An 18308-nucleotide genomic window follows, 5' to 3' on the forward strand; every position below is an offset into this window, starting at 1 on the left:
ATGTATTTTAAATGCTTTGATATCTCATAAACTATGAATACGAGACTACGGACATGTTCGATGATGATTCAAAAAACGTGAAAATCTCGGTTGAACCTTGGGAATAGATTAATATATGAATGACATGTTGTTAGGGTTTATTGTGTTATTGTGATTCAGGTGCTGGTCCTGTACGTCCTACTGATGGCTGAGTATACTGGCATGTGTTGCGGTTACTTGACAGCCTGTATGAGGAACACCATGTAGCTGCGTCTTGACCCACTCCTTGTATGAGCAAGCCCGTTGATAGTTCGAGAGTGAGCAAATATGTAATATGAGATTAAGATAGCATTAGCTATGTATGTCGCACTTTGGTCCAAGTTTCCCACGTATCCGATAGTATTTCGAATGGTTCAACGGGTAATGATAGACGTGGTTGATTATGAGATTGATACGTGATGGTACAGGTATGTCGTATAAGCTTTAAATTAAAGGAATTTGTGAAAGATACGTATAATCTTATGATTGATTATATGAAAGGTTTGTTAATTAATATGAGTTACATGTTGACATATTCAATTTGTTGAATTGTATATTTGTAATCAAATTGGGTTTATTTCATACGAGCTTACTAAGCTATAAAGCTTATTTTGTTTATTTTATCATGTTTTATAATGATCTCGAAGCTAGCTCGGATTCGGGGATCGTCGGAGACTTTGTCACGCTATCCTACTATCAGTTTGGTACTTTTGAGATTATGTTTTGATTATATGGCATGTATAAGATTTATAGTTATATTGCTTATGAGTTGATAATGATTTTGGTCATTTGAAATGGATTGTAAATGTTAAATGTTTTGGTTTGTTTATAGCCATTAAAATTGGCTTAATTTGGTTGGTTTGATTCTGTATATATTTGTGCATATGGCTCTTATTATGTGCTTGGATATGGAGATTGATTATAGATGGTATTTGGAATTTATAAGTACTAAATGATTGAGTAATAAATTTGTCATGTTATTGAAATTAGGTAAAGTAATGCATGTTTAGAAAATAACCATACTGAAGATTTGATAAAGTGAAATATGGCATGAAATTGAACGGCACATTGTGGTATTTGTGTTTTGTATTGGTTGGTAATGAAATGGTATGAATTGAGTTTGATTGGAGTTGTTTTAAATGCCTAGTTGTGCTATGTTTTGTACCATTTAGATTGATGTAGGTGTGCACAATTTTGGGTGGCAAAATGGCTTGGTAACTAGCCTATTTTTGTTCACACGGGTAGAGACACAGGCGTGTGTCTCAACCGTGAGTGACACACGGTCATGTACACGGCCGTGTGTTCCCTGGTGTTGAAATTAAAATTAACTCAATATTCTCCACACAAGCGTGTGACTTGGCTGTGTGGCTAAGTCAGTATACCCTATAGGATCGGCACGGCCTAGCACACGGCCTATGACACAGGCCTGTGTGGCCATTTTTAGGGCACACAAGCTAGCCACACGGGCATGTGTGTTGGTCGTGTGACCCAAGTCAGAGAGTTACATGGGGTCGGACATGGGCTGGGACACAGCCATGTGCTCCCATTTCGAATGTCCATACGGCCTGCGACACGGGAGTGTCTTTGGCCGTGTGAGAGACACGGTCGGGCCACACGGGCGTGTGTCCCCTATTTTTGAAAAAAATTTTAAGTGTTCTAAAAGTTTCTAAAGTTATCGGTTTAGTCCAGAACCACCCCGAATGCATGTTTTGGGCCTTATAGGCTCGTATTAGGGACAATATGATTGGTTGTGAAGGAATTGTATTTGAAATGATTAATTGTATGAGAAATGTATGTTTAAATGTGAGATAATTTTAGTAATGCTCTGTAACCCTATTTTGACATTGAATATGGGTGAGGGGTGTTATATTTATTGGTATCAGAGTTACAGTTTAGTCAATTCTAGGGCTAACATAGCGTATGTGAGATTCTAGCTATACATGCCATATATAACATGTGATAGTGTGATAACTCCTGACAATTTAAACTGTGTTTTCATATCAATCATTGGCTCAACCTGAAGGGCAAGTCAAAGACATCATAGTTCGTGTGGATAAATTCATTTTTCCGACTGATTTTATCATACTTGATTGCCAGGCAGACAATGAGGTTCCCATAATCTTAGGACAACCTTTTTTTGTAACAGCCCGTTTTTGGGTCAAATCAGAATAGTGGTTTTGGGACCACAAATTCGAAGGCAAAATATTTATTTTATTGTTATTTTAATGTTTATATCATGATAGCATGTATGTGTGAAAATTTTGTGAAGAAGTTTTATCGTTTATATGGACAATTTGGTAAAAAGGACTAAATCACGTAAAGTGTAAAAGTGGAGTTCCATTAGCTAAAGGTATTCAATAGCTATGGAATCTTAATTTAGAGGTCCTTATGTTGTAATTTGACCACTTGACGCATGAGTGGACATATTTGGACATTAAATTGATGTTTTAAATGGTTTATAATTAAGGTTAAATTTGTAATTAATTAATAATGTCATAATAAATAAAAGAAAAATTATAATTTTGGGTCATCTTCATCCTATAGACGAAAGTAAGAGGAAATAAGAAGCCATGGATGCTATTTTAGATTTCGGCAATCGCATGAGTAATTAGTAAGTGATTTTGACTCGGTTTTAATAATTTCTACGTTTTTGAGATTGTTGCAACTTAATCTATGTAACGCCTAAATTTGGGCCTAGAAGTATTAGGTCTTGAATAGGGGAATAATTAGGAAGCTTCTCATAAATATTTAGTTGTACAAGAAAGGGAAACAAATGTGTATCTGTTTCAGTGGTTATGTGCTCTGGGAAGTGTTTGAGAAGCCTTGGGTTCAAGCCTAAGCAAGTGCAAAAATTTTTGTTTTTTAAAGGAATAAGCATTGTCTCTAGACAATAGGCTTTTAAATAAAAACGGGTGAAGCATGTCATAAAAAGGCCTACTGATCTAGGGGATAGAGGCGTGTGGAGTGTTCCAAAAGGTCTGAGGTTCAAGTCTTGCTTGACACAAGGGATTGTTTTATTTTGCTAAAAATGCTGTGGAGGAGTTGTGGTTTGACTGGAACACTAAGGTGTTTCAATGGAATTTGAACTGAGTAGTTGAGGGAGGAGTGATTAGTTCAGGGATTTGAGGAGGGATTTTAGGAGAGATTAGTGGAGGAAAAAGTGGGATTTGAAATATGGAGGAGTTGTGCCGAAATGGGGACTCTGACCACTCAGATTTTGGCTAGGGAGTAGTAGGATTTTTTCTTCTCATTATCGGTTCTGACTTGAACATTTTTTCTCTTTTTCCTTCATTTGGTGCCAAAGTTTGCTTCTTTTCATTTTTTATGGAGGCCAAATATTGTTGTTGTCAGCTCGGGTATTTGTCATTTCAGGTCTATTTCGATTTTACCCTCTACAATAGTGCCGTTACTGATCGACTGTCTCCTCCCCCTATCTTCCTTTTCCTTTCAGGTTTTTGTTCTTGTATCCATTGGTCAATTGCTTCCCTCTTCTTCCATTATCAAAAAGAGTTTGCCTTGGCGGATTCTCTGCACCCCACTCCCTTACTTAAAGATTAGCCGAATGCACTTTCTTTCCTTTCATCGATTCTTTCTGGTGTTAACAGATTTCCTCTATTTTCATTGTGCTATTGTGGGACCGAATACCCCTTCATCTCTCTCTCAGTTCTGTCCCCTTTTCACCTTGTACCGTTGGCTGAATATTTAGTCTCCCTCAATCAATTCTCTCTTAGCGAACTTCTTCATTTGTGTCGGATAGAGGTACAATTGTTGCATCTTGAGCCTCGATTTGAGTGGGTGCTTCTCGGGGGTAGACTGAATTTTACTATCTTCTATTCTTAGTCTACGTTCTTGGTAAGTTGCTATTCATACGGTTCGATTATTTGGGTGTATAGTCTTAGTTAACTTATGGCGATTGGGATACAGGTGGTATTTAAGGATTCCAAGCGATCTCTTGCAATGATTTTAGTGTGTGATCTATTTGGACAAGTGATAGGTTGGAGTGCTCGTGGGCTGATCCACACGTTTTTTCAACAAGGTGTGTAACTACACTACTGTAAATGTAGATCGGCGAAAGTTGGAAAAGTATGACTATTGACGATACACGAGCGTGCGCTCACTTGTGTGGTAATCCAAATGCATAGATGTGGGCGTTTGATCATAGAGGCCACCATGAGCGAATTTATGGCCGTCGGCTGTTTTGGGCTGCATGGGCTGAAATGGGCTGAATAAGCCCCACACGGGTAAGTCACATAGACGTGTGGAGACTATAGGGCTAAGCTGTGTAGTTTACAAAGGCAATGCCATTTTTGGGCTTTGTTTGCCACACAGGTGTGTGGGCCCACATGGGTCGTGATATGGGGTTTAGGCCCATTTTCACTATTGGACTGTTAAGGTTGCACGGGTCACCTGAGATGATTGTGGACCTACTGTTGGGTCGGTAAGTATACCTAAACCCCAATTTAATGAAATGACTGTTTTTCCCTTATGGGGTAAAATGACTGTTTTGCCCTCAGAAGGTAAAATGACTATTTTGCCCTTATGTGGTAAAATGATTGTTTTACCCTCATTGGTAAAATGACTATTTTGCCCTTATATGGTAAGATGATTGTTTCGTCCTATGTGATGTATAGATATATATGTACATGTATGATCGTATTTTAACATGCTATTTAAACTGTAATGGATACATGTATGATTCTATGATATGACATGACATGACTATATAATTCATTGCGTGGAGATTGGTTGTTATATGATTGGAGGAAGTGTACTATATTAGCAGCTCTGCTGCAAATAACTGATGGCTCTAAGCTTATTATACTGGTAGCTCTGCTGCAAATACTATTTAGTGTCGCAACTGGTGCTATTTCTGGTGTGTAGGTATAGGTGGGTTGATTTTATTCCCACATGGTGTGTTGGGCTGGACGGAGTGGTGTGTAGAGGCTGGTTGTTAGGACTTTTGATTTCATATCTGTACTGTTACTGCACTGTTTACTGTTATTACAATGGGCCAAGGCCCAAACACCTGGCTACTTCTGTGTTGAGATGGGCTAAAGCCAAACTGATATTGTCACTGTTCTAGAAAGGGCTTAGGCCCAGACTATGTTTTCAGATTGTTTACTTATATAGGATTACACACTGAGTTTTCGTAAACTCACACTTTTTGTTTATCTATATATGAAATCCTTAGGTGGATCGGTGCCACGAGGGACTCGAAGGTGGCCACACAATAGCTTACCCTCCCATATTTGTCTTTTAATTTATAAGTAGTTTAATTTGGGTATTTTTATGTGATAAGGCCTCTCTGGATTTTATTTTTAATTTGGGGATTTATATATTTTTTTTGCTTTAATACTACTAGTAGTAGGAAAACACACGAGTTTTCAAAAAGATAAATGTTTTTCAACAAAAACCATGAATATGTAAACGGTTTTAAGAGCTACTGCAAGAAAACAACGTTTTACAAGTAAACGCTAGTACGCAACTGTTTTAAAAAGCTTCTGCTACAAACGAGATTTTGAAATTAATAACATTTTAAAGTAAATACCTTTAATAGTGATGGAAGTTTTAAAACCATCTTTTAGATCACACAATGAGGCTTAATAAAGATTGGGCTTTGCAAATGATATCATGCTTTACGAAAAACACGTCAATGTGACATCGTCAGATTCGGCCATAACGTCTAGGCCGGGTTTGGGGTGTTACAATCTAGCTAGCCCGTATCTCCAATTTCAAAACTGTTAAAGTATTTGAATGTTTCCATTGTTGAATGCATGAGTATTTTATTAGTTGATGATGGAAAATAAATCATTGTTGTTGGATGTACAAGTTTTTTAATGTGAATTATGGTAAAAATGTCAACTTTGGATTAAATTGTGAAATATGAAAATTTAGTGGTTGAATTTTAAAATATATGAAAAATATGGGCTGATATGAGAATGGGTAATATTCGACCAGCATGAATTTGTATTAAATTGAATGCATTGTGATTTTATGTGATAAGGACTAAATTGTAAAAATGTGAAATAATAGGGCAAAAATATAATTTTGCCAAAATGTGTAAATTGTGCTAAATTGAATGAAATAATGATTAAATGAGTAAATTTTGATATTATATAGATTGAAACATAAGATTTGGATCTAGAACAGGGGAAAAAAAGTATCAGATTAGTCGACCTAATTCGTTGTTACAGCGAACAAGGTAAGTTCGTATGTTTAATAACCATTATATTATATATGTATAAATGCTTAATTGATATAATTGTGGTAAAGGCTATAATATTGAAATGAAATGTGAATGTTATTGAGTATGATACTATAGAAATGACCTACAGAGATTTGATATACTAAAATGTCCCGGTTGAAACTTAGGAATAGATAGGATACAAATGTCATGACATTAGGCCATGTTTGGTTTAATGTAATGGCATAGCCATTACAACCCTATTCTGTGGGCCCACCCTAAACACCTGTTTGGTTGAATGGAATGCCCTATTACAGGCTTATTCCATTACGGGACTATGAAGTAAAATTGCTCGATTTCTATTTTGTTTCGTCACTACCTATTATTGATTCAGTGTTTAAGGAGACATTCACAACAAAAACTCTCCCCACTTTGCCCTCTCCCATTTTCTCACATGAAACGCTCCCCACTTTCTCCCTCCGTTCCTTCCATATTCCTCTCTTCCAATTTTACTACTCCCTTTTTTTCTGCTTTCTTTTTCTTTCTCTCAATAGAGTTTTTCTTTTCCTCTCTTCCATTTCTTTTTCTTGATCTATAAAATTCCATCGATTGTTGGAAAGAGCAAGAGGGTTCTTAAAGGGGGAATTGAAATCTAAATCGAATATCAAAAATGTTGACGGTAAATCGAGTGATAAACTGGGCACGATCTTCGATTTCAAATTGTCAATACCTCCTTAGTCATGACCCAAAGATTTCCCCTTCACCTCCTCAACATTTCGCATCAAAATCATCCATTTGCTTCTTCGATATTTACAAGGCAATTCCTCTATGTCCCCCTTTTTAACTCTAAAATATTTGATTTTTTAAGTTATAGTTCTTTTTAACTTTTTGTCTTGTGTGTGCAGCTTGCAAGCAAGGAAAAAATAGAGAAAGAATGAGTAAGACTATAAGTTTAAGCTTTGTTTGTTTATTGAAATTTTTTTATGTGCTCTTTTTTCCATGAAATTTAATATAAATAATTGTTTTAATTTGATTCAGTGCAGTGCTGATGAATTGAATAGAGGATATTTTGATGATATGTTTCAGCTAAAACAACACAGTGGTAAGTTATTAACTGATTTGTTCTTTTTATATACATATAGGCTATATCATTTGCAAATCTATTCAAATTAGTTAAATTGCAACTGATTTCTGAGTAAAATTAATATTACTTTCTGTAAACATTTTAATTGTTAGTTTTTCTTTTCTTTTCTTGCAGATTGCACGGGCAAATAAGATTCTAATTCCTGGAATTGCAGCAAGGAAGTTCTTGCCATGGATGTTATATATTCTATGGTAGAAAATCAAAGCTACCGATTGTTTTTGATGCAAGTGGCATTGATGCTAGCAAGTTGGCTGTCCCTGAAGCATCTTTAGTCTGTCTATCATTTAGAGCAAACTCTCAGGTATGGTTTGCTTTTTCTATGTTTGTTTTGGATTAAATTTATGTATTTATGAATGATGTTATAAATCTTCCATTTTTATCATGATAAGAGAATGTTGAATGGATAGTGCATTGCTTTAGAATTATGATAAGAGGCATATCAGCAACTCTATGGCAATGGAGGGGTTAGTACTAAATTGCAATCATGAAAACAACAAAAACATGAGAAACAAAAGATGTTGTTGGTTGCTAACTTTTCTTTTCTCTTGTTTCCAGTTATTATTGTTAATGATGCATTCAACTCCTTTTCCTTGTCATGCTATGGTCGATTCGTGAAGTAAGCCTTTTTATGACACCCTTTAGTCAGTCCAAGAGCGTGTAGCTATATGAGGTTCTATATTTTTGCTATTTAACTTTTCATTCCTTTTTGGCATGTGTGGTGAATCAATGGTTCTCAGTTTTCTGTTGCTAGAAAGAACTTATAGTTACATACATCTGTAGTCAATAATAATAACAAACAAATAAAACAGCGAACAAGAATAGAAGATAACCATGCTGGTATGACTTATGAGTTATGACCGTCCTAGGTGAGCTTATAGCTAATCAGATCAGCCTATAATTAATAGTACAGTTCTCCTTTTATTTACTGTATTTGAATGGAAATTCTTGGCAGCTGGTTTTATGTTTTATATAAGTTATTTGTTAAAATAATCGTGTTTGGAAATTATTATTTGTTGCTAAATTATAATATATTTGCTGTTATCAGGTATCTTTTATAGACTCTTGGCTCTTATGCTTGAATCCCATTAAACGACTGCTTCTCCGATTTATGAGGAAATCTAGTGATGGAGCGAAGGATGCTCTTCAGAGGCATATTGTTTATTCATTTGGTGATCATTATTACTTCAGAAAGGAACTTAAGATTTTGAACCTTCTAACTGGGTAATCAAAAGTTTCTTATATCCTAATCAATAACATAACTAATATTTATACAGTTCTATTTTATGATGCTTTTCCACTTGTTTGAAGGTACATTTTCCTGCTTGACAAATTTGGTAGAATAAGATGGTTGGGCTTTGGTTTGGCAAAGCAAGGAGAGTTGTCATCACTTTTTTATTGCACGGAAGTTATTCTGGAGGATAAATAGGTAGCCTAGCATTTTTTAGGTACCATATTATCTTAATGGGTTAATCTCCGTTTTTGCATTTAAGGGATACTAGTGTCAAATGAAAATAATGATGTGCTTTGTTGGAAACATGGTCTTGTTTACTGTTTTCTTTTAAATTTCTGCAACCAAGCAAAGCCTTAGGTTTTTCATTTTGGGTGAGCGAGTGGAAAAGTAAAGAAGTATCCTTATGCTAGTGTCAGTTTTATTTCAACTTCACTTTCTTGTATTCTAGTTTTGTGTCAGACTTAAGTTATATGCCTATCAATATCCCATTGATATTCCTTGCGGATACTTTTGGCTTGCCTGGAGTAGCCTAGTTCTTATACTAAAAGCATGTTGGCTCAACAGGATGAACAAGTTCTCAGTTTTGAGAGACCTCAATTTTGTTGCCAAAAACCTTAGTGTTGAGTTTTTCAAAGGTACTGTTGTGGTATAATAATCTTCCCATTGCTGATGATGTGTAGAGTTGAATGAATTTTGTATTATTTTCTTCAACAATTAGAATAAATTGTATTTATCTCTTCGATATCGTACCGGTTGGCAAAGCTGTTGAGGGAGTATTGTTATGGAGCATTGGGATTTAGTGGACAAAGTAACTAAGCAGATAAATTCGCAATTCTAGGGAAACTTAAATTGCCAAATCTTGAGCCTTTTAGGGTTATATCATTTGGTATAATTTGTTTAATCATTTCCCTTAAAGCAATCATTGATGCAAAACTTTCTCATTAACATCACCTTTTCCAATTTTATAATGTAGATAAACAAACATTTTTGTTTCTTTTAGTTGAAAAAAGAAAAATAAAAAGATGTTATTTTTCTTTTGGATGCTTTGTGACTTTTTCTTTTATTTGTAATAAAAATTTTGTGTTTAATACAATTAATTAATTTTAGATTATAACACAGGTAAAAAGTTTTATATAAAAATTATGTAAATAACAAATGAAACTTTAGTTGAAATCATAAAATTGAGATAAATTTAGAAGCAATGCATTCAAATAATAGTGTACTATTTTAAAATATAGTAAATAAATTTTTTAAATGTTTTACTATAATTAAATATTAAAATAAAAAACATTTTAGTATAATTTAATATAAAAATAATTATATTAAGAATGTTATTAAATTATATTTAATAATAATTATATTAAAATATGATTAAATTACTTATTTTTATTTTTATTTTTATTTTTATTAAATTATATTTAATAATAATCTTAGTAAAATTTAATACCCATATCTAAAAAATTTTTTGCTAAGGGTATTATGGTCATTTTAGTTTTTTTCTCTATGCTATTACATATCTATTCGATTCAATCAAACACAATAATACTATTACACTTCTATTCCATTACATTCAACCAAATAATTGAATTACTGATTACAGCCCTATTCCATTACAGCTCTATTTCATTACAGCCCTATTCTATTCCAGTGAACCAAACGTGCCCTTAGGGTTACTGAGATTATGTGTAAGACCATATCTGGGATATGGCATCGATACGAGACTTCATGTAAGACCATAGCTAGGTTATTGGCATTGATACGAGATTACATATAAGACCATCTCTGGGTTATGGCATTGGTACGATACTATGTGCACGAGACTCTCGAGTATCCTTTAGTATTCCAAATGGTTCAATGGGAAATGTTGACGAAACGTGGTTACAAGTGATGGTATGATTCAATCAAAGTAGTCGTGACAGAAATCGACAAGTAAGTGTTAAAAGTGAATTTCATATGATGAATAAGTGGAAAATTATGAGAATTCATATGGTTCAATTGAATATATATAAATGTGATTGCTATTGAATTGAATATAGTTTATTTCTATTTTCTTATGCTTATGTAAATGTGATTGAATTGATAAGAAGTATTCAAATCATATAAGCATTGAAATGAATAAACCTGTGAAATTCTTGGTTAACTATCTGAACGGATACATGACATAAATGTGGAATTATACAAGTGATACTATAGTATTTATAATGGCTTAAAATGCGTTTAATTGATGAGATGACTTATTATCATACGAGCTTACTGAGCTTTATAGCTTACTTTGTTATCTTTTCTATGTTTATAGTGATTTAGAGGCTCGCTCGGGTTGGAAGTCAACGGAGATCATATCACACTATCCAGCTATGGTTTGGTACTTATAAGCTTTGTGATATTGGTTATAAGGCATGTATAGGTTTCGTGGTTGTTTGTAGAGTGTAAGTAATTTTGGTGATTGATGCATATGTGCTTGATATGTATTTAGCCATGAGATTTGACCTGATAATGATGTAAGGTTTGATAAGTATAGGTTATGGTTACTTTGGTTTTGCTGATGGAAGTTTTTTTGACTATTTAAAATGGCATGATTAAGTTATGTGGTTTAAAGTATATATATTCCATGTGATATGGGTTATTTTGGTAAGCTTAATGATGGTTTAAGATATTTAAATGGCCATTTGATATGTGTTGTGTAATAGCTTGAGATGTGCTTGGTTTTGGTTTGGTATTGGAATGCCAAATTGGTTAAGAGAGTATGTTGATTTAGTATATGATATATAGATATATATGTGAATTTTGGCTTATAAATCTTGTTGTTTGGTAAGTGATTTAGTTAAGTAAATGATTGTGATATAAGCTTTGAACAGATTGGTATTGAAATGGTTTATAATGTGATGATTTGAGATAGATTTGGCTATTTAATTGTGTATGGAAATGGTATCATTTGCACTTTTATAGGTGTGTTTTCTTTGGGTGAGAAAGGTGGCTTGTAACTAGCTTATTTTCATCTACATGGGCAGAGCATACGGGCTTGCGACTCAACTATGTGTGACACACTGTCCTAGTATACGACCGTGTGCCCCTTGGCGTTTGCAATTGGAAACAAGTCTGTAACAATCTGGTTTAGAACCTAGTAAAAATAGTGGTTTCGAGACCATAAATCTGAGTAAAAAAATATTTTAATATTATTTTTCATGCTTATTATATGTGAAATAGTATGTGCAAAAATTTCGTATGAAAATTTAATCGTCTGTGTGCTAAATTTGATAAAAAGACCTAATCGCATAAAATGTAAAAGTGGCCTTCTATTTGCTAAAGTGCCTAATTGTTATGTATTATTTAATGTGAGGTCCTTATATTGTTATAAAACCATTAGCTTAATGGATGGACAAACATGTCCATAGTTGATGGACTTTTAATGTATGTTCATTAAGGGAAAACTTGGTATTTAAATAATTAACCCTAATTAAAATAAAACAAAAGTCATATTTTTGTTCAATTTCATATATGGTTGCCGAAAATACCAAGTAAAAGGAGAAGAAAAGGAGTTTAGGGTTCAGTTAAGGTTTTGCTTGATTGAGGTATGTGTTTTGAACCGTTTTCGATAATTTCTACATTTTTGTGATCGTTGCTTAGAGTTCTATCAAGCCCATGTTTTAATTTCTGATTTTTATGATGATTTTGAGTTATGGCATTGATGAAATTATAAGTTTTGTGAAGTTAGTTGTTGGTAAATGAAAGATATGTTTTGGGTTAACATATTTTGTCTTTGAATTTTTGATGAATTTGAGTAATTTGGACTAAATTGTGAAAATGATATTTTGAGGGACTAAAATGTGAAATAAATGAAACATATCGGCTTATATGAATAATAAGAGAATTCGACGTAACATAGGTATACGAAAATTTTGTATATTTTGTGATTTTTGTGATTAGGGACTAAAGTGCAAAAATATGAAAATGTGAGGTCTAATTTGTAAAATGCCCTAAATATGTGTTTATGGATTGATTTGAACTATTTTTTGAATGAAAGAGTTAAATTTGAATTTATATAGATCAAGAACAAAAGAAAATGGAATTATTTCGGGGGAAATTGAAAGTCGTCAAGTAGTTGACTCCATTCGTCCGAATCCATACGAGGTAAGTCTATATACAAATAAATGTGTTTGAAATGATTTATTTGTGCTTATATACTATTGAATAATGATGAATAGCTTAATGCATTGAATATGAAATATCCGAGAGAGAGTATCGACAAAGTTCCGATGTTCGAAACGCCCCGTACGAACCATAGGAATAGTTAGGATACATATATCATGACATAGGATCCGATATGTGTTTTCATGGAAGACCATATCTAGGACGTTGGCATCGACTTATGATTTACATGTAAGACCATGTCTGGGACATCGGCATCATATTTAATTTCATTTAAGACCCTGCCTGGGGTAGTGGCACCGATATTTGATTACATGTAAGACCACGTATAGGACATTAGCATTGTACAAGCCTTTCGAGCTATCTGCGTATCCTTATGATTCCGAACGGTTCAATGGGCATTCCGATAAATGAATGATTATATGATATGCATATTCGATTCAGGTATGTTTGAAATTGTGTGTTATATTTGATGTTGAAAGGTAAGTATATGTATCTTTGTGATCAAGTGATTATAATTGACAAAAGTATGAGAAAATATACTATATGTGCAAATGAATGGGAAATATGTGAAATGTATTTGAGCTATGTGGTTTGTGATAGCATTTGGCTAAGGAGTATATGTATATTATGATGTTTATAAAGATAAGTTTATTTTTATATAGCTTACTAAGCTTTTGAAAGCTTACTCTGTGTGTTTTTCAATTGTTTTATAGATATCAAAGCTACTGGAAGCTTGGGGATCATCAAAGATGATCACCACACTATCGAACCTTATTTTGGTACCTTTTGAAAATGTATATATTGAAGTATGGCATGTATAGGCTAGAAGTGTGTGAATATGTTTGGTAATGTATATATTTAGCCATGTGATTTGGCTTGGTTTTCAGTTGTGTATATGAATGTGTTTTTGGTATGAATTATGTGATGCAAGTGTGTCATTATGAAGTACATTTGGTTGTCCAAAAAGAAATGGTCAATTTGGTAAGTTTTGGTGTGCATATTTTAGAATTGGGTAAGAATTTGGTACGAGAATAGATGGAATGTATCAAGGTTATAAAGTTCTGGTATGTTTTTGGCTTATGGAATGGCATGAATTGGTATATGTTATGAACATGAGATTGGTTGATAATGATATGCCATGAATGTTGATTGTTTTGATTATGAAATGGTTGAAATTTGATGTACAATTGGTGTCTATTTGATGATTGTAAGGAGAACCCTTAATGGGTGGCAAATTGGCCTTGTAAATGGCCTATTTTTGCCCACAAGGGCGTGTGTCTCAGTCGTGTTGCTCGAAGGCCATTTCCAAATGAGCCTGAGCAGACCACACGGTCGCACACATGGGCATGTGCTAGGCTGTGTGGCCAAGTCAGTTTCGACCACGAGCTAGACACACGGGCGTGTGGTCAGCTGTATGGCCAAGTCAGTAGCCTCCCTAATTTTCACACGGCCTGGCACACGGGCATGTCTTGTGGCCATGAAAACAAGTCAGCATGCATGCCCTATTTTGACATGGCCTAGACATATGGGCATGTCTAAAGCCGTGTGAGGGACACGGCCTATTCACACGAGTGTGTGACCTGTACAACTTTAAAAAATGTCTAAGTTTTGAAAAATTTTGTATGAGCTCGGCTTAGTCTCGACCCATTTCTAATGCATGCTTAAGGTCTCGATGACCTATATAAGGGACTCTATAGTAATGTTTGACAATGATTGTGGATGATGTATACGAATTGTTCGTAAAATGTTTCGATTTGTCTGGTAATGCCTTTAAACCTAATTCGACAATGGATACGTGTTAAGGGTGTTACAAAGTCAATATGTTCTGCAGAGCCTTACACATGGGCATGTGAATGGCCATGTGGCATAAGTCAGTATACCCCATAAGTTTGGCACGGCCTGGCATACGATCGAGTGTGGCCACTTCAAATGGCACATGGGCTAAACACACGGGTGTGTGGTTGGCTGTGTGACCCAAGTCAGTATGTATCACTTGTTTTCACACGGCTAGTGACACTAGCATGTCTAGTGCCCGTGTGAGACACACGGCCTGCCCACACGGGCTGGTGTTCCCTATTTGAAGTAAAATTTTCTAAGTTTCCCAAAATTTTTTTGAATTATCAGTTTAGTCCTGAACCATTTCTAAAGCATGTTTAAGGCCTCTAGGTCCTTTTAAGGGATAAAATGATTTTATTTGAATGAGATATGATTATGAATGTTGAATTATGTTATAAGTTTAGTAATGCCTCTTAACCCTTTTCCGGCGACGATTGCAAGTTAATGGTGTTACATTTTTAGCCACCGGACGAACTCTTATTGATGTTTACATAGGTGAACTGACCATGCGACTTAATGATGAGCTCGTTACCTTCAGTGTTTTCGAATCTATTCAATGCAAGGATAAAGAAGAATGCCATACTTTCGATGTGCTAGATGACCTAATTGAGGAAAAATCTAATGACCATAGCACAATACTTTCTGAGGAGTGTGTAGTGACATCTGATGATGAATTCTTAGATGATTGTGATAGCATGGTTAAAGTTAATAGTATTAAACTCAAGCATGGACTGCAAATTGAATCCTTAGACTTAGCCAACATAACAACTCTAATTTTCAAGCCATCTGTTGACGAAGCTCTTACATTGGAATTGAAGCCACTACCTACTCATCTTAAATACTCTTTCTTGGTGCTAACAATACTCTCCCAGTTATTGTCTCTACAACACTGGATGTAACTCAAGAAGAAAAATTGATCCATATTCTTAAGCAACATAAATGAGATATTGCTTGGAGTATTATCGATATTCGAGGCATTAGTCCATTTTTTTTCATGGACAAGATCAAGTTGGAAAATGAAAGCAAGTAATTGATTGAGCAAGAAAGGATATTAAACAAGAAGATGAAAGAAGTTGTTAAGAAAGAAATTATAAAATGGCTTGATGCTAGAATTATTTACCCTATTTTTTATAGCAATTGGGTAAGTCCAGTGCAATGTGTTCCTAAAAAGCGTGGTATCACTGTCGTTAGCAATGACAAAGAAAAATTAATTCCTACACACATTCCAGTGAGATGACGAGTCGTATGGATTATCGCAAACTTAATGCTGCCACAAGGAAGGACCACTTGCCGCTTCCTTTCATTGAACAAATGTTGGATAGGCTTGCTAGAAGAGCCTATTACTGCTTATTAAACAGCTATTCTGGGTACAATCAAATTGCTATTACACCATAGGATCAGGAGAAAACAACTTTCACCTGTCCCTTTGGTACTTTTTCTCTTCGCCGTATGCCTTTCGGTCTTTGCAAAGCACCAGCCACATTTCAAACTTGCATGATGGAAATATTCTTGAATATGATTGAAGATTCTTTAGAGGTTTTTATGGATGATTTCTCAGTTTATGAGAATTATTTTGATCATTGCACTAACAATTTGGATAAATTATTGAAGCGGTGTGAAGACACACATCTTGTTCTAAATTGGGAAAAATGTCATTTCATGGCAACTAAAGGCATTGTGTTAGGCCTTCGCATCTCTAGTCAAGGAATTGAAGTATATAAAGCTAATTGAAATCATTGAGAAATTACCTTCACTGAAAAATTTGAAAGTTATTCACAATTTTCTTGAGCATGTAGTGTTTTACAAAATATTTATTAGAGATTTCTTGAAAATTTCAAAACCCTTATGCTCATTACTGGAATAGAATAAAAAATTCTTCTTTGATGATGCATGTCTAGATTCATTTATTCAATTAAATAAGCAGCTAGTAAATGTACCCATTTTAGTTACACCGATTGGTCTCAACCTTTTGAAGTTATGTGCAATGCAAGCGACTTCGCTATGGGTGCTGTTCTAGGACAAAACAAGGGAAGAATGTTTCATGCCATCTATTATGCTAAAAAAACTCTTAAAGAGGCCTGTAATCTTTGCTTTCAATAAGTTTTGTTCTTATCTTGTCGGCACAAAGGTTACCATTTTTACTAATCACTCGGCATCGAAATATATTTTTGTGAAGAATGATGCAAAACCAAGACTAATAAACTAGATCTTATTATTGCAAGAAATCGACATCGAGATAAAAGACCACAAAGGTTCAGAGAATCAAGTTGCAGACCATCTGTCTCGATTGGAAATTGGCAGCAAAGATGGAAACATACTTCAAATTGTTAGTGCATTCCCAGATGAGAAGTTATTTGTTGTTGATGCAATCCATTAGTATGCAGATTTGGTTAATTATCTAGTGTGTAGAAAACTACCATTGGGTGTCATAAGCCATAAAAAAGAAAGATTTCTTCGTGAAGTACTGAAGTATCACTGGAACGAGCCATATTTATTCAAGGTATACAATGACAACATCATTCAGCATTTTGTTCTGGAAGAGGAGATGCTTTCAATCCTAAAGCACTGTCATGATGCTGCTTATGGAGGTCAGTTCGGTGGCATGCGAACTACCATTAAGGTTCTCCAATCAGAATTCTATTGGCTTTTATTATTCAATGACGCCCATAATTTTTGTGAATTAATACGATAGGTGTCAGCACATTGGTTCTATATCCCGACGCAATGAAATGTTGAACAGCCAATTATAGAGGTTGAATTGTTCGATGTTTAGGGTATGGATTTTATAGGACCATTTCCAAGTTCATTTAGAAATCTTTATATATTAGTAGTTGTTGCCTATGTCTCGAAGTGGGTTGAAGCTGTTGCAGTCCCAGGTGATGAAAAGGCAGTGCTTAAACTTTTTCACAAGCAGTGATCAGGGTACACACTTTCATTGCAACCAACTGACAGCTGCACTGAAGAGATATGGAGTTAATCACATAATGGCTACTACTTATCATCTACAAACTAACGGACAAGCCGAAGTATCGAATCGATAAATTTAAAATATTCTTAAGAAGGTTGTAAACCCTTCGTGGAAAGATTAGTCTTCTAGACTGGATGACGCTTTATGGGCATTGTAGACAACATACAAAAATCCATTAGGGATGTCGCCATATCAATTTTTTTTTAAGAAAGCATGTCACTTGCCAGTTGAATTGTAGCACAAAGTAATGTGGGTGATTAAGCAAGTGAACATGGAATATAAAGCTACTAGAAAGAAAAGGTTGTTGGATATCACTGAACTAAAGGAGATTAAGCGAAATGCCTATGAAAGCACTGCAAATTACAAGGAAAAGACCAAATGATGGCATGATAGAATTATTTTGCAGTGAAAATTTAACGAAGGCCAACAAGTTTTATTATTCAATCTAGATTGAAATTGCACGCAGAAAAATTGCACTAACGTTGGTTTGGAATTTTCAAAGTTGTCGAATTATTCCCTTAAGGTGTAGTCACAATCAGAGATTTACATGGTGGACACCAGTTCAAAGTGAATGGACAGTAGTTGAAACCCTATTTTAGGAATATTAATCAAAAGTAAGAAGAGACCATTAAATTGGTTAAAAAAATTTAATTTTTAATGAATTTATCATTAAGTGATTTTATTTTTTATTTTTTGTTTTTGTCCAAGTTTGTTTTACGTCTTTTTTTTTGTAGAATAATTAGGTACCATTGTCGATGCACTTAGGATTTATTGTCAA

The 18308-nt window shown here is 34.4% G+C and overlaps 1 pseudogene; it reads left to right on the top strand.

Moving 5' to 3' along the window:
• The first annotated feature begins 437 nt into the window (after nt 1-437).
• On the top strand, nt 438-9324 carry LOC107956764 (uncharacterized; annotated as a pseudogene).
• Nucleotides 9325-18308: the final 8984 nt, after the last annotated feature.

This window comes from Gossypium hirsutum, chromosome A11 (assembly GCF_007990345.1).
Source record: "Gossypium hirsutum isolate 1008001.06 chromosome A11, Gossypium_hirsutum_v2.1, whole genome shotgun sequence".
Classification (NCBI taxonomy): Eukaryota; Viridiplantae; Streptophyta; class Magnoliopsida; order Malvales; family Malvaceae; genus Gossypium; species Gossypium hirsutum.